The 18327-nt window shown below is 39.5% G+C and overlaps 2 long non-coding RNA genes across 4 annotated transcripts in view; one reads left to right on the forward strand and one right to left on the reverse strand.

Moving 5' to 3' along the window:
- Window positions 1-3371: 3371 nt before the first annotated feature.
- LOC139081804 (uncharacterized) lies at window positions 3372-15215 on the forward strand. 2 transcript variants are annotated; one of them, XR_011537142.1, is made up of 4 exons: window positions 3377-3511; window positions 6788-6889; window positions 14018-14514; window positions 14959-15215. It is a non-coding gene; the product is annotated as an uncharacterized lncRNA (long non-coding RNA). The 2 variants fall into 2 exon arrangements; XR_011537141.1 differs by lacking the exons at window positions 6788-6889; window positions 14018-14514 and having other exon boundaries at window positions 3372-3511.
- LOC103549143 (uncharacterized) overlaps window positions 13500-18327 on the reverse strand; it is a 59037-nt gene continuing 54209 nt past the window's right edge. For both annotated transcript variants that reach the window (XR_011537140.1, XR_544440.2), the window contains one exon: window positions 13500-17880. This is a non-coding gene — a long non-coding RNA (uncharacterized lncRNA). The remainder of the gene's footprint in view (window positions 17881-18327) is intronic.

Below are 18327 nucleotides of genomic sequence, written 5' to 3' on the forward strand. Positions count from 1 at the left end.
TTCAATGAAGAAATCCCCTTACTGAAACCACATGTCCTCTTGTTACCGAAAATTAGTGAACATATTTTTAAGGGGAAAGAGTAACACAAATGAAGAAGCCCAGTAAAGGATAAATGAACTAACCCACACAGTCTCAGGGAGTAACAAATTTCATAACTTTGTACATATTATATAGAACCATGATGGGCAATTCAAGTTGCAAAAGAGAATATGTAGTAGAATTCCTTTTAAAATATTTTCATAGGGAAAGATCTCTAATAACATACACACCCAAAACTTCTTCTTGGTGGAAAGAATAAGGGATGACTTTCCATTTTTACATCCCATATTTCACAGTGTCTTAGGGATTTTTTTTTTAAGTCTATGCTGCTTTCAAAAATCAGAAAAAAATTTAATTAAAGCTTGGCAAGACACACCATGGTCATAACATCCATATGTAAATGGAGGTTATCACTAGCCTTCAGTGAGGTCCCAGGAGATCCAGTGCTGAGGGAAAAGGACAGTGGAAACGGGAGAAAGTCCTCATGTAGCTTGATGCTTCCATTTAGTCATAGAATGAAGTAGCAGTAGGTCTGGAAAAGAAGAAAAAGACGTATTGATAAGCTGTCAGTGCAGCATGCTTGAAAACAACTGGGGAAAGAAAGTGGCTCAGATGCTTGGCTAGGAATGAAGTCAGGAAACCTTGTCAAGAGGCAACCAAAACAAGTCAAATGAACTTTCCTCTGTTCCAGCAAGCTGGGTCACACAATAAATTAAACCAAGCCTGACCTATCACACTGAAGTCAACCACCTCACCAACTATCAGCTGAAGTCAGAGGAGTTAAACCTGAGTTTACAACAGCAGATTTTATGTCTGGAGCTGCGTGTAAACGAGGACAGAGATTTCCCTGTATTGTATTTCAGACAGTTCCTGTAACTCTACAACTAGCGTTATGAAATTGCATCTATTATCTTTCTGCTCTAGAAAAGGGAAACTTCTAATTAAAGGCTCTTACCCAAGCCCTCTAAGACTATTGGCATGTAGAATTCTATCACCTGCCAGGGAAAGTTTTCCAAACCACGCATTTTAAAGCTTCTTATGCCTACAACATGCAAAGATACTTTTACGCCTTGAGGGCCACTTCCATCTTGGATCTGTAGAAGCACAGCAATAAAAGCACCTGCTGGTGTTCACAGCACGTTTAAACTGGCTGTGAAATTTTAAATAACTTGGATCCACAGTAGTAAATTAAAGATCTATCCAACAAGGCATGAGGAAGCCAGTCTTAAATTCTATAATTCACTCATTTATTTGATAATTTGCACATGAAATAGAAACCATGCTATATTTTTTTCATGACTCAGCAAAAAAATTATCTGGATTTATTTTTGTTAGTACACATATCAAGTTATTTCTAACAAAAATCTGCATGGTTCAGGAAAGCCAATCATTTAATGTAGCCAGAAAATATCCCTCCCTAAAATCTTCAGAAAAAAAAACTAGTGTTAAAGATAAATCTTCCCAGGACGTCCTCCAAAGAAAAAAGAAAACTTTAAATATTATTTAATTTTAACAAATAACATGTGTGTCAGGTAATGTTCTAAATGCTTTACAAATATTAACTTAATACTGATAATCATCCAGTGAGGTAGACCTTATTAGTATCTGCATTTATCAGATGAAGAACATTAAAGCCCAGAGAGAAATGGTCACTGACAGAAGTCCACACAGTCTGCCTGGGCCCAAAGTTAAAAAAAAAATTCAGAGAATTTATTTGAATATTATTGTTGTTGTTGAGGTTTCCACAGAAACAGATCCTAAGACAAGGATTTGGTTATTTATTTGAAACGTACAGGGAACACCACTTAGGAATAAAAAAGAACTGCACAGGGAAGAAAGCTAGTAAGACAACATTTTTAAGCCAGCAACTACCGTGGTTTCCTGGAGCTTCATTCTGCAAGGAAACTCTAAGAAATGCGGTAAAATACATGTCTCAGAATATCTCACCGAAGCGGCATGGGGACTGGGCGATCTGTACATGAACTCCTCAGAGACATTGATTGAGGCTGCTCCCAAAGAGTGGGGTACTACATCCACGGTGATTCCAGTCTGCCACACACAAGGACGGAGCAGCCTTCAGTGATTCTGCAAAAAGCCTTCATGCACAGATGCAAACACTAACAGTTGGAAGTCCACTCAAATATACTGAAATTGTGAACATCCAAAAGATATGCATGGGGCATTGACAATGCCTCCAACAGTCCACCCCTTGCACTGTGCAGTTCCATCCATGCCCATGTTAAATTCCTTCCTACCAGTTAGTGTTCTTCAATGTGGTGATTATTCAGAATGTCTAAACAAACAAGATTAGCAAAATCAGGAAGGTTAGCAGGATAAGCTACATTCCTAGTGCTGCAACTGACTATGATATTACATCTTTCTGCCCTCCCCTTTGATTGGTACTTCTGCTGATCTACATTGCTTGCCTGATAGGGTAACCCAGAACTTTATTCCTGAGTGGTCTGAGATCATGGTTGCCACTCCCTGTCAGCCCATCGTTTCTGCAAAGGCGTATTTACATCTATTACTGGACATGTAAGCATCAAGTAGAAGTCCTAGTAGATCTCCTGATTTTTAGAACTACTTTGACCTTCCCACTTAAGGAACAGCAACCCTATGTCCTCTTGATTATTGTCAATTACTCCAGCAATTGCTGGTCAGTTGGCCTGAGGACCCCAAAGTGACTAGCTGGTAGTTAAATTTTAGCTTACTTCTTACTGTATACTCTGGTAGAAACATCTTTTCACTTGACATCAGGATCTCTAGACCAACAGAATCTGAAGTTGCAGTGATGGGAAGCCAAATCACGCAAGTGGATTACTATGAGTAACGGTAAGCAGAACCACTCCTACTTCTACCCTTTGATTCCTGACCTCACACATTTTGCCTTTTGTCCAAACTGTCCATCTGTAAGGATGACACCCAGTACTGTCCCAAAGGATTGGGGAGATGGTGGAAATGTTTCATTCCAGCAAAAGGAAGGAATATTTTATCACTGACATTGTTTAGAATTGCCTAAATACTGTGATAATAAAAACTAGGCCATCTCTTAGTCAGGTTGATTATTGTTTTTAAATTCTCTAGAGCCAATACATCTCCTTACTGCTAGGACCTGGTGGAGCATCCCTACTATCACTCTTTGGCATGCCAAAGATAACACCCAACGCCACAGATGTTATCTTTTAGATGGCTTCTTAGCTGTGCCTACAAGAAGCTATTCCAAAGTTCTGTTGATCCAGCAACTTCCAAATGATGCAATATGTGTTAGAACTTTGAGATAATGAGCCTAGTGACCCATGCCTTGTGTCATAAAGTGAATCCTTTGGTCTGAGGGATGTTACATGAGATTCCATAATAATAAATTAGATGCAATTTGAGCCTTCAGAGAGCAGTATTGGCTAAGGTACTGCAAGCATACCCATACTCAAAATGTGTATCATACCCGGAAAGACAAAGTGTGCCTTCTTAGAGGTATGTACTTCTTCTTAGAAGGAATACAATATCATCAATCTGCCCCCATGTAGCTGGCTGGTCTGGAGGGATAGAGCCATATAGCAAGCTCAGCTTTGACAGTAACTAGATCAGAATCGAAGAGGGAATTCTGTTCTATTGTCCTCATGTTTAGCTCCATCTCTACCCTCACACCTTAATACTCTGCCAAAGCAGTTCCTGCACCTCTCCCTCATTTACCATATGCCATCATCCCTCCCACCCCAAGTTTCCAGAAGCAATCCAGAACCAACACTGTATTAGGACCAGATCCAGATGTCATTACCAGAATATTAAATACAGAGTTGGGAGATGACCCTGTTTTAATAAACTCTCCCTTATAAGCCTTATATTCTACACCACTATCACCCCTATCCATCATCTTAATTGTTCCTTCCAAGATTCATTAATACACATATGCCAGATCTTATAGTTTTGCTGGCAATTAATTCCTTTGTTTCCCATGAGGAAGGAAGAGTACATCTCCAGTCAGGCCATGCTAAGACTTGACCCTATTTTTTGGCCTATAAACCATAATGGGAAAGGAGAGGAGGCAAGTATTGAAAAGACAAAATATCATTGAGAGACATCTGAGGCAGCTAAGTCCTCTGCATCTTCTTCTGTAAACAAGTAGAGACTTTTAGTCTGTAGTAAGGGGAAGAGGCCCCTTTTTCAGGCCCAGAACATTCAGGGGACTGTGGGAACCGGGGTTCTCAGTCAAGCACATCCATGTAGATGATCTGATTCCAGGTCTCATATCTCACTCCTTCCCTATCAAGAGCCTTGGCTCTAGAATAAGAGAACTGGAAATGAAACCTTCTCTGTATTTCTATTTCTGCTGTTCTTATAATCAGGCCACGGATCTAATTTTCATTTCAATTTTCTCTCCAACTGCAAAAGATCAGAGTCCCCTCAAAGACTGTCATAAAGGCCTTCTAGCTCTCACAATTTGCAAACTGTTGGTAGACTGACTTGAGTCTGTCACTTTCTTCCTTCAGGACATTGATTGTGCTTAATATCAATTCCACAGGTCTTTAATTATCATAGTAACCATGTGTTTCAAATATTAGATATATCACGTGAGCAACTGCATTCCATTCCTCCTATACCACCTTGTAAGAGCCATCCCAGCAGCATAGAGGGGAAAGCCTTGGAAATTGTGATGCTACAGCATGACAGGGGTATCACCATTCCATTCACCACCAGCAATGGGGTCCTAGTTGCCTTCCGGCTGGAAAAAATAATCCAATTTCAGAATCCTATCCTGAGGGTCTGACCTCTAGGACTACTTTCATGACGAGTGTCTTTAGAAGCAGAAGCGAAACAAGAATTTGAGTGCAAGCAGTTAATTTTGGAGATAGAAATAGGCGAGTGGAAAAGTGACACAAAGAAGGTGTCACTGACTGGCGTCCTCAGGAAGCAGACTCAGATGGAGACTAGTATGCTGAAGGTTATTTGGGAGTGCCCTTGGGACCTACACCTATGGAAGGCAAGTGAAGGAAGCAGGACTGGGCAGAGGGAAACACTGGGCTGTAATGCAGTCCCAAGGTGAAGCCTCAGTCAAGCCTGCAGTAATTCTAGAGCTGGGATAGCCCCTCAAAATAGTGCCAAATTGGGCTGAGAAAGTCAGGTTTTTCTACCCTTGCATAAATCAATCTTTGGATGCAAACTTCCCTGCAACAGAGGTATGTCCTTAAAGAAGTTTTTTCCCAGCTAAAGGGAGCTGGAAAATCCTCAAATGGGGCTGATAGCTGAGGACTGTCCACTAGCGGCATTCCCTGCAGCTGTGGTAACGGGTCTTTCCTTTCTAAAGGGGCATCTCAGTGGACATTTTAGCATCTAACACTGAAGGGAAGGCAACCCTGATTGGATGCCTTATTGAATCACTACCACAATGACTGGGAAATGATGTAAAACACCTGCCTCAAAAGTACCCTGTGATAGTGACGTGGGAACTGGAATGTTTATGCCGAAATTCCCGAGTCATCGGTTGAGGTTTACTCTTCAATTTGGGAAATATTAATTCTGCAGCAATGGTCCCCTTGGCCTGTCATGCACATGGTAGAGTTGGCTTATGTGGTTCTGAAAAAACCTTCAGGCACATAAATGCTGATACTAGCAGATGGAAGTAAGCTGAGTACAGTGAAATAGTTATAACACAGGATGTGGCGGGATTGATAGTATCTGTTACAGTTATACGCAAATATCAAAAGTAAATCAAACTAATTTTTAGTTTTATTTAGCTTTATTTGACATTTTGTTGCAAATATATTATCAGAGGAATACATAAACCAATCTTTATCAAATTTAACAATAAAAATTTATAAAATCACTGGCTGATTCAGGAGCCTGTCATGAAAACTTGAGAGGCTTATTAAAAATTAGCCTCAATTAGATAAAATTATTTAAATAATCAAGTCACTGTTGGGATTTTGAAATGATGCAAACTTAAAAATAAAGTAAAATATTAATTCTTTTTTGGTAGTGATTAATGAGACTAGAGATGTGTCACTGAATATTTACTGAAGAGGGACAAGTTTCCTCGAGCATTTTTTCCTTTAGTTTTAGTTGACCAGATTTCATTTTGTCTTTATAAAAGCATTTCAAATAATATTCAATTCATCTCTGTCAAAATTCTGGAAATTGAGCATGGAGGAGGCAGGCAATTTCCATGAAGGCTTCTACACTACACAATGACTATGGGAGTAAAAGTATACGTATGCAGACATTTCTCTCTAGTTCGCCTTCCCCAAGCTACTAAATGAGAATTCTCCAAGACTAAAGTTTTGGGGCTCTTCTGTTCTAACTTCCTTATTAGGAGAGTAAGTACTTGACATCAACTTCCCCCTGTGATGCAAATTACAATGCTTTCTAGTTAGTGGATGTTGGGACAGAGACTTCATTATAAGAGAGCCTGGGAGGGGATGGGGCAAGCAGGCATCCTTCCCTTTCTCTCTGCCTCTGCTGAGATTCTTACTGAGCCTCCACCCTTTCATCTCCTTTGCCCAACTGAGTATGTCAAGCTTCCTCACCTCTTCTATGTCCATAAAGGGTATGGTCAGGACTTCAGTAGGCCAGAGGGCAGGAGACGTTTTAATAGTATCATCTCATTAGAGAATGTTTACTACCCCAAGGCACTAAACATCCTTTATTCCTTCTAAATGGATGACTGTGTATTTAATCTACATCTATTTGATATAATGGAAAGAGAACTAGGATTTGGGTTATTTTACTTGGTTCTTATCCTAACTTTTTCAGTGAAATTGAGAAAATCAAATGAAGAATTCGCCTGCCTCTAATTGGGCCGATCTTTAATAAGGGGAAGCAGGGCAACATTGATACCTTTGAAGCAGTCAGCAGGTAGGCCAAATCTGAGCCTAATATTCAAGTCCTTGACAAAATGAAAGCTGTTACATGAACCAAACAAAAGAGGCAAACTCTTGCATGTCAAATGGAACTCCAATTGCTTCAGAAGCTTTTGATCAAGGCTATAGGGGGCTACTCTGAGAGACCTTGGTTCAACTACCAACAATAGCTGTTTCTATCTTAAATTCTAAGCCAGGATATGTGTAGATACATTCTAACACATTGTCATCAACTTTTTATTGAGAAATTAGACAAAAGGCTGTGGTTGACTGCCACCTTGGAGTCTCTAGGCCACACAGGGTATTCGCTGTAACATAACTTCTTAAAAACAACTTCTTCTAAAGTTCTATGGACACACATAATGGGGGAGTGAGCTATACGTGTATCTATTTCTTAAAATTGTATAGCTAAGATTTGTGAATTTCAGTATATGTAGTTTTTACCCAAAAAATCTATAAAATATAATTGTCAGGGTAGATTAAAGTATTGATTAAAAAATAACAGAAGATTCTTTATTATGTTGACTGGATGATGATACATGGGAATTTATTAAACTCTTCTGGTTACTTTGTATATGTTTGCAATTTCCCATAAATATCTTTTTAAAAAGAAATTCCTTTCGGCATCTTGAGTATAACACAGGGCTCAGCAAACTACAGTCCATTGGCCAAATCTGACCCACCTCTTGTTTTTATCAATAAAGTTTTATTGGAACACAGACATGCCCATTTATGTATGTATTGCCTGTGGCTGCTTTTGAACTACAACAGCAAAGTTGAATAGTTGTGACCAAGACCATATAGCCCAGAAGCCTAAAATATTTACTATCTGGCCCTTTACAGAAAAAAGTTTGCCAATCCCTCGTCTAATTAATTCCACACTATGGTCCTGTCATCCTTTTCCATTGACCAAAACACAAGCTTATCTAGCCACTCTGGTACTGTCACTCTTCTCTCCTCTAGGCTTCTGTTCCCCCCGAAACTGGCTTCCCTCTGCTCAGGTGTCCAACCATGCCCTCTGGCTTCTCTGCTCCATAGCTTAACCGGGTGCTCTACACAGGGTCTCACAAGGCTGTAATCAACGTATAGGCTAAGCTTGGAGGTTTGAGTGGGGGAAGAAATGTTCTCAAACTCCTTCAGGCTGTTAACAGAATTCATTTCCTTGTGGTTGTATAATCGAAGTCCCCATTTTCTTGCTGGCTGTTGGATAGGGGCCTCTCTCAGCTCCTAGATGCTGCCTACAGTTTCTTGCCATGTAGCCATCTCCATAGGCCCTCTCACAACATAAGAACTTACTTCTTCAAAGCCAGCAAAGGAAAGACTCTTGCTTCAATCTGCCAAAGTGGAATCTGATGAAATGTGACCTTATCCCATTACGTTTGCCACATCCTATTGGTTAGAAACAAGTCATAGGTTCTACCCACGCTCAAGAGGAGAGGACTAAACAAGGCATGAACAGCAAGAGAAAGAAATTATTGGCGATCACCTAGAATCTGCCAGCCATAGTTGCCCATAAACCTTTTGTCAGCAATGTGATATGCCCGAAGAAAATGGAGAAACATTTAAGATGCTATAGAAAAGAAGATGCAATCTAAGGATTTTTAATTAGCAAAATTTACTTTTCAAAATAAAAGGTCAAAGTGTTATCAATATGTAAGAGCTAAGAGGATTTTGGCTCCATGTGCTTATTCGGAGACATCTCTTAGAGACAAATCTTCAGACAACTGAAACTGGTAGAGTGGAATGGAGATGATTATTAAATATATGCTTATTTAGACCTAAGATTAAATGAGCGTTAAAAGGAAGGGAATGGACTTCCGGTTTCCAGTCTGGCATGTAAGGAGCTTGGCAGTCATCACTCTGTCCTAACGACAAGTAAAAACCTGAACGAACTGAAAAATCAACAACCCTTCTTAGAGCTGTCAGAGAAATGATCACAAGGTAAACTGCTGCCCCCAAAATTGGAGTGAAAGATAGGCAATACGGAGAATGACAACTTTCTGGAGCAGAAACTCCCAAGCAGGAGCCGCTGCGGGAACCAGGTCCTGGATAGGAACCTGAACTGTAACTGATGAATTGTCAGGGCTCTGAGTGGACAAATCTGAGAGTTACAAACTTCAGCAGGGCCCAGTTACAGGGGGACCCTCCTCCAGGAGCTAGGCCAGGTTCTTACAGTGAATATCAGAGAAAAATCCCCAGGTGCTTCTGGCAGGAAAAGGGGAAAGAGAACCATTTTCAAATACACCAGAGCATTCTGTTCTTCTTAACAAAGTCTGCACTTGGGAGAAACTATTTCACCAGAGCCTAAACTATTGGGACTTTTTATCAGAGCCTAACCTAACTGAGAAAAGGGAAATACCCACACCAGCCAACACTAAGCAGCCTATCCTACCTAACACAAGGGGCGACTGCGACCCACATATGAAGTTCATAGTTCAGAACCATAGACTCACAAAAGACTGAAACCTAGTCATAGGCCTATAGAATGTTTCCCCTGCCCCCACATCTAACCACCACGTTACTGAAGGCCTATTTACAGCAGTTTCTTTTACCCGGTATATCGTGTATGACTATAAAGAAAAATTATAAAAAACGCTAAAAAGCAAAACACAATTTGAAGAGACAGAGTAAGCATCAGAAGCAGGCTCAGATATGGCACGATGTTGGAAATTATCAAACCGGGAATTTAAAACAACTATAATCAACATGATAAGGGCTTTCACAAATGAAGTAAACAGAATATAAGAACTAATAAACAGTGTAAGCAGAGAGGTGATTCTAAGAAAGAATCAGAAAGGAATGCTGAGATAAAAGCACTATAAGAGAAATGAAGAATGCCTGTGATAGGCTCGCTAGTAAACTGCACATGGCTGAGGACAGAATCGCTGAGCTCAAGGATGTATCGAATAGAAACTTGCAAAATGAAAAAGCAAAGAGAAAAAAGTCAAAAAATGCAACAGAGTATCCAAGAACTGTGGGACAACTACAAAAGCTATAACGTAAGCACAGGAATACCACACTGAGAAGAGAGAAAGGAAGAGAAGAAATAATTGAAAAATAATGACAGAATTGACCCAAAATAAAGTCAAACACCAAACCACAGGTCCAGGAAGCTCAGAGAATTCTGAGCAGGATAAATGAAAAACGACAACAACAACAGTAAACTACATCTAGGCATATCACATTCACAGATAAAGAAATAATCTTGAGAAAGCCAGAGGGAAAAACACCTTACCGATAGAGGAGCAAAGGTAAGAATTACATCCAACTTCTCCTCAGAAACCATACAAACAAGAAAAGAGTAGAGAGAGAAATATTTAAAGTGTTGAGAGAAGAAAAACCACCAACCTAGAATTCTGTACCCTGTGAAATTAAACCTTCAAAAATGTAGGAGCAATAAAGTCTTTCTCAGACAAACAAAAATTGAGGGGATCTGTTGCCAATAGATCTGCCTTGCAGAAAATGTTGAGCGAAGTTCTTCAGGAAGAATGATAATGATATATGTCAGAAACTCAAGTCTACGTAACAAAAGGAAGAGCATTGGAGAAGCAATAAGTGAAGGGAGAACAAAAGCTTGTATTTTTCTTACTCTCAATTGATCTATCAGATAATGCTTTGCTCAAAACAGTAGCAGCACATTGTATTAATTATGTATGCACATATATATATTTATGTATGCTTATGCATGAGTGAAATGAATGACGGCAATGATACAAGAGATGAAGGAATTAGGATTATTTTGTAGTTATAAGGAGGTTAAAATACCGACGAAGCATTTTATTTGTTATTTGAAAGTGGACTTGGATTAGTTGTAAATGTATACTGCAAATGCTAGTGCAAACACTAAAAAGAGTAAGAAAAGAAGTATAACTTACCTACTAAACAAGGAGAGAAAAACAGAATCACATAAAGTGCTCAGTTAAAACCACAGATGGCAGAAAAAGTGTGGAAGACAAAACCAGGAACAAGGGCGACAAATAGAAAACAGCAACAAATATGGTAGATATTAATCCAACTATATGAATGATCACTTTAACTGTCAGTGGTCTACGTATTATATAATCCATTCACATGAAAGGACAGAATAGGGAAATCTGTAGAAACGGAAAGTAGATTAATGATTGCCTGGGACTGGAGCTGGGAGGAGGAGGATGGAAGTTAGCAGAGTGATAGCTAAACGGGAGAGAAGTTTCTTTTGAGGTGATGGAAATGTTCTAGAATTGCCTGTGGTGATGATTGCATGTATCTGTAAATATACCACAACCATTGAACTGTAAACTTTAAAGGGGTCCATTGTGTAACATGTGCATTGTATCTCAATAAAACTGTTCAAATAAATAAATAAATGCAAAAGGAGTTTTGATTAAAAAAATAATAAATAAATAAATGTCAGTGGTCTAAACACACCAATTGAAAGACAGAGATTGTCAAGAGTGGATCAAAAAGTAAGACCCAACTGTATGTTCTCTATAAGAAACCCACTTTAAAGACACATAGCCAAATGGTTCCCAACTTATGATGGTTCAACTTAACAATTTTTCAAATTTACAATGGTGCAAAAGCAATACACATTCAGCAGAAACCATGCTTTGCATTTTGAATTTTGATCTTTCCCAGGCTAGTGATATGTGCTACGATACTGTCTCATGGTGCTGGGCAGTGGAGGTGTGCCACAGATCCCAGCCAGCCACATGATCATGAGGGTAAAAAGCCAACATACTTACAACCATTCTGTAGCCGTCCAACCATTCTGTTTTTCACTTTCAGTACAGTATTCAATAAATTACATAAGATCTTCAACACTTTGTTATAAAATAGGTTTTGTGTTAGATGATTTTGCCCAACTGTAGACTAGCGTAAGTGTACTGAGTGTGTGTAAGCTAGACTAGGCTGAACTTTGTTTTTTGGTAGGTTAGGTGTATTAAATGCATTTTCCACTTACAATATTTTTAACTTACAATGGGTTTATCGGGATGTAACACCATCGTAAGTCAAAGAAGATCTATAGATTAAAACTAAATGAATGGAGAAAGACATGTCATGCTAATGCTAAGCAAAAGAAAGTGGAAGTAGCTATATCAATTTCAGACAGTGCAGACTTCAGAGCAAGCAAAATTATCAGGATAAAGAGAGGCATAACATAATGATAAATGAGTCGATTCTCCAAGAAGACATAATAATCTTTAATGTCTATTCACCAAACAACAGAACATCCAAATACATGAGGTAAAAACTAATAGAACTGCAAGGAGAAATATGAATCCACTATTATAGTTGGAGACTTCAACACCCCTCTTTCCAAAGTGGACAGATCCAGTAAGGACATAGCTGAACTCAAAACGTTTGCTGATCCCTGAATTAGGCAACAAGCATAAACGGCTGCTAACATCACAAAATGACAGTCAACCCGACAGTATTTGCCTCCTGATGAAAGAGTACACCGCCACCTATAGTCCAATCAGGCTTTTGGACCCAGCTGCCCATGTACAAGAGATACACAGGACAGAGGTGCATGTTAAACAGGTGGAGTGTGAGAAGCTCTACAGTTTCTACAGAAATGCACAAGTTCTGCAACAAAAGTTGTAAGGAAAGATGAGGATGGAGGGGGCAACCTGATGAATAAATTAAATCTTTGAATACTTATGAAATTATTTTAAAAGAGCAACTATTAAACAATCAATTAAAGCATTGATGGAATGTTTTAAAGGAAAACAATTTCCTTAGGCCTTGGTAATACTCTAAGACTTCTATTGGCTTTTGCAGCTTAGAGAACGAGGGGGGATTTGTCTCTTTATTAAATCAGGCGAGCAATAAACATTCTGTTGGCCCCATGCCATCTGCCAGGTGACCAGTCTTCACACTGGACATTGGCTCTGGCACCAGGGAAGGTGGGAGGAGTTTGTCTTTGGTGGTCTTGTGACTTCCCTTTCAAAGACTCTCTTTCATTATTTCCCTCACATTCATCAAGTCCTGTCTTGCTAATTGTTTTCAGTAGATGATAAGCTTTTTTGATGTTTTGGACCTCTAAATAATATTTCTATTAAATGAGTGTAAGGGATTTTGGAAATTGAAAACCCTATATGACATAAAGTAATGGTGTCTCTCCCACTTTCTTGATAGCTAGTGTGACTGAATAATGTATTGTCTAAACAGGGAGATGTTTTAAAGTAAAAGTTAATCACGCCAGGACAACAGGGATAAAACAGGATTATCCTAGGCAAACTGGAAAGGATGGCCACTGTAGTAATAGTGGGAATATTTTTGGACTGGGAAGATTTACTTATGGTCTAAATTATGTCATGTAGATAGCACATGCTGTGCCTCCTCTTTCAGCTGGCTCTGCATCTATGTCATACGCCTCTCTGCACTTGGTCGGTACGTAGCATTACTTCCAACTTGTACTATAGTACAAGTTTCTGGGTGATGCCTCCACCATTTCTAAGCCATTCCATGCATAAAACAAGATTTCTATAAATTATGCAATTTGAATGCACTGAGAGTCAGAACACCCCTCACACACAACTAATAACTAGCTAGATATTGTGCAAGATATTTTTTCTCCTGTCTAATTTTGTTTAGTCACCTGTAAAATAAAGGGTTTGAACTTGAGGTTTTCAAAATGTATTTCAGATTTATTTCTCAATCTGAGCACCATGTGTATGTGTAGACACAAATTCACACACACCCTTTGTTAAGAAAGTAGACTTAAACCAAGACGAGTGTGTCAAAAGCAAAGAAATAAGGAAAATTGATAATCTCAAAAAACGTTTTATGGTACATGGTATCACAGAACCCATCTAGTCTAGAAAATGTGAGTTTGTCTACTTTATTCTTAAATATTTCTAAAGAAAATCCTGCTGCAACACCATTCCAGTAGCATGAGACCCTTAGAGCCAGATCCATTTCAATTTGCTATTTCTTCTGAGAACAGGATACTGTTGGGAGTTCAAAAAAGGACAGGCAGATTGTGACTCAAGTGTTTAGAACACCTCTTCAGGGTTAACTAGTTCCCTCAACCATGCAGTCACTTCCTTCACCTCCTCATTTGCCTTTGCTAAGGGCTATAGCCATGTCCAAGGGGACTGCAGTTGAGAAGTTCTAATTGGTTCTTTTCCTGTAACAGCACCCGAAGATAAACAGCAATTGACTCTTTGATAGGCTGTTGGTATGATGCTGAAAGTTCTGAATTGCAGGATGAGAAAGTGCAAGACTCATTGATTTAAACCCACAACTAGCATTTGCTAAATTCTGTAAAATACAACAGGCAGTCATCTCTGCCTTGAGAGTTGACAGAAGTCTAAATCAGATATACAAGTGAGACCCAGGAGTCTAATGAGATCAAGTGACAAATGCAGAATGAGAAACTGAAATGAAGCTTAGAGTCCATTACTGACTTCAAAAACAAAAAGTAACCCAGAGAAGACTTCCCTGAAGACCCAGGAAAGCATCTGAAGTATTCAACAAGAGCTTAGTTTCCAAATAGCATCTTCTTTGCTACAGAAACAATAAATGCATTCACATCACCTCTGCAGACAGGATCTGACTTCCAAAAGGATTCAGTCCCACTGCTTTGGGGTGGCTGCCCCAGGCAAATTTTGAATGCCACCAAGATCTCCCATAGTAAGTGCCTTTGTGAGTATTGTGGAAAAGGGGGAGAAAAGAAGGGCAGAAATAGTTTATTGGCTTCTTTCCTACATCCTTCTTCCTCTTGTTCCTTTAAAAATGATTTATTCAAGGTAGAAGAACACTCTAAAAAATTTTCCCTGACCACTGTACACACATTCCTTTTGTAGTCCTTATATTCCAACTGGAGGTTTGCCTCTCGGTCTCCTTGTGGTAGATTGGTTACATGGGCGGCCCAAATGGCATCCCTGAATCCACGTCCTTTGCAATGTGACTTTGCAGCTCCTCTCTTAAAGAGATGGAGTTTATTTCCTATTCACTCCACCCCTACCTTGATTCTGAGTCTTTTTGACCCACTTTTGGCCAATAGACTATGACAGAAGTGACTTTGTGCCATTTCTACATCTTAAAAGGTCTTGTTCACCCACATTGTTGTCTTAGATTCTCACCATCATGTGATCAAGGCCACACTAATGTGCTGGAGGATGAGAGACCACAAGAAAGAGATCCAAGCTGTCTCATCTGTCCCAGCCAAGGCCTTCCTAGACTTGCTGGTCCCCAGTCAAACTGCCTGCTGATGACGGATAAATGAAATGAGTAAGCTCAGCTGAGATCAGTCAAGTCTGGCTCAGACAAGAAAAAATGCCCATTTGGTTCACAGACTGATGAATTAAATAAATATGTATTGTTGTATGCTACTGAGGTTTTATGATTTTTTTGCTATGCAGCATTATGATGGCAATAGATAACCGCTACACCTCCTGACTAAATTTATTCACACAGAGTAGATCTTAATATATGACAGATCAAGTAGTAAGTAAATAATTGAATAAATGAATGAATAAGTGAAAATGAGACCATAAACAAGAGGATATGATGTTTAAACGGATTCTGCCTCCTTAAATAGAGGAATGGGGAGTTACCATCTTCTGTTTTCCAAACTGGAGATTCTTCCTTTGCCCAAGCTCATCTTAGAATGCCTGACACTGATTGAGTATAGAGGCCATCCTACAGATCTCATGCAACCACTGAGCCAGCTATGTCCACCCCATCTCTGAACCGAGGTTGTTCAAGCAGAGGAGAAACAGAGAGAAATGGTGCAAGACAGGAGGGTGTCTGCCCACTATAGCCTCTGATGTGACAAGGGGGTTAGTAGTCATTGTTCACTGATGTTTCCGTCAAGCATGGATGAAAGAGTGGATAAACACGTGCAACTTGGAATGAGAGTAGGGAAAAATGGAACCTTCCGTTCCCTCTCCTAGTGTGCATGTGCACACACTCAAACACACACACACATAACACAGCACAGATGCTGCCACACAACACATAAAATTTCATAAAAGCAAACAAAATTCTATGTTGGATACAATGGAATCTACAGTCAAGGAAATCAGAATGTCCTTGAGAAAACCTCCAGGGCAGATATGGCTGTCTCAGAGGTCAGAGTGGAGGTTACAGATTTAGAGAAAGGGGCCATCCGTGTAAGCTGGAGAGCTGAGAAAGACTGGAGAAAGATGACCCGACCCAAACTTTAGAAAACTTTAGAGGCTCAGCTCAATGTTGCTAAAATTTGAGGGACAATTGGAAGTGCAGATGAAGACACACTGAGAAGCAAAAACTTGGAGGGGAGACAACACTGGCCAATTTTCAGAGGAACCAAATGGCTAAAAAAGAAAATTTACACGAAAAAGTTGTGACGAGATCAGATTAGATGGTGTGGCCACATCTTTTTATGCAGGGTTGGAGAAATATTGGTAAAGAACGAGGAGGATGCTAGTGTACAGCAAGTAGGAAGGACTGAGTCTTTTTTTCTGAGGGCAAGGCCTGTGATGAAACTAAAATGAACTTCAGCGAGTCCAAAATACGAAGTATCTGGACAGAGGTCAAATTTGTCATACTGTCCTCAGCTCAGCAAATATTCAATAAACGTGGACTCATAAAAGTATACTTTCCCATTGAGATCTTCGATTTATAGTGTATTTTCTTGGTTTTTATACTCTCTAGAGTTGGTGAGACCTTCAAACCAATATTTACAAGGGATTACACTTCACACTCCATAATTTTTCAGGCTGGCTGAGGCAAGGGAGTAGGAGACGATTTTCCCTTTTCATCCCATCTCAACACAATAACCGAAGTAATCCTCTAGGAGTCTGAGCCAACACCTGCGTTTGGGCTTGCATTTCCTTCTGTCACAGCCTGAGGATTCTTCATTCCTCGCGCCTGCCTCCCTGCTTGAAATCATCCTCCACAAGCTCACTGCTCCTGCCTACATTCCTCTTGTGTTCCCAGTAGGAGGTGGGTGGCTGGCTCACAAGAAGGTTCTTCTTGATTTTACACCACTCATGGGTTGGAAGCACAGGCTTCCTCTTAGCTCTTCCCATCTCCTCAACAAGACAGGCAAAGGTTGTTTTAGGAGCCCTATTCCCCGGGAATCTAGTGCCACTCTCAGTCTGTGTTAATGCCTCTCTCTTTATAGTTTCCAAAAGAGCATCTTCATCAGATTTAAGGTATGCTATGTCACTCCGTGAGCCAAACAAAAGCAGAATGCAACTCACATTGACGTTTATGGTATTTCGTACTTAACGACTCTTATACTACTCTTACTAAATTACCCTCATAAAAAACTGAATTTGAAAAGCCATTTTTCTCAACTGCCACTAATATGCTCATCTCATTTTGCTCTGTTGCACAATTGAGCATGACAGATATAGCCAGTTTTAATATGTTAAAAATTTTCCTTTATTCCTGCTTTGCAGGCTTCCTTTTTCTTTTCTGTTGGGGGCAAATTAAATTTTCAACTACCCATAACAGTCTGATTTTAAAAATTGATCCTCCTAGTGGTTTTTGTCTTTTGTACAGAGAAGCAGACGGTAGGCCTGGGAGTGAGTGGTTTCCGAGTTCCCAATAGAGAGCTGATCTTTGGATGCTCCATCTGTCTTGTGAACAAGGAAGAGCGATTTGTTCTTCTTGCCCAAAAATGAGGATTGGGTGTACTTCTTCTGATGTCAAGCAGTGTTAAGCCCGAGTTAAAATAAGAGCAAGGCACTTGTGTGGACATAAGATTAGGGTTTTGAAAATGCTAATATTTTATCTATTTTTACTTAGTGCCAGGGACATTCCGCAATAAATATTATTCAGGAAGGATTCCCATGTAATAACTTTGTTCCATAGTCCTTTTATCTGTAAGCCTCAGGCATTTTCATTAAATCATCCAATACCAACAGCATTGACTAGACAAAGAAACTGGTTCTACAAAGTTCTGTAAAAGGCTTATCCTTTTCTTATCCTTATCCTTATCCAGTTCTGTAAAAGGCTTATCCTAACTGCATTTGTAAACGTAGTCTTCATTCGATATCTGGCAACCTAAAAAAAAGAAAAGAAAAAGCAAATATTATTGTCTTAAAAAACAAAATTGGTGGTTTAGAAGGTGATGAATGTGGTAGTAGAGGGGAAGTGACACGTGAAGCTAATTTCTTTTTGGATTTCAACTACAGATTTGAGTTCCTAAAAATAAGGACAAGAGTTGGTATGATGAATGCACGAGACACGGACTACACAGGCTGCTCGTTGTTGCACATCTCATAAATTAGTGCATTCATTTCTTCATTTTACAAACATTAACTAGCAACTATTACATTTCGACACTGGGCACCATGCTTATCATTCCAGCTGCTGGAATCAGTAAGACAGGATTCACACCCTCTGGGTCTCACTGTCGCTAGGAGGAGACAGACACATATAAACAATTACAATAAGATTCAAAATGTTGACAAAAGTAAATCATATTTGAGTTAATCCTAGTTTCCTCTC

This window comes from Equus przewalskii, chromosome 2, assembly GCF_037783145.1.
Source record: "Equus przewalskii isolate Varuska chromosome 2, EquPr2, whole genome shotgun sequence".
NCBI classification, from domain to species: Eukaryota; Metazoa; Chordata; class Mammalia; order Perissodactyla; family Equidae; genus Equus; species Equus przewalskii.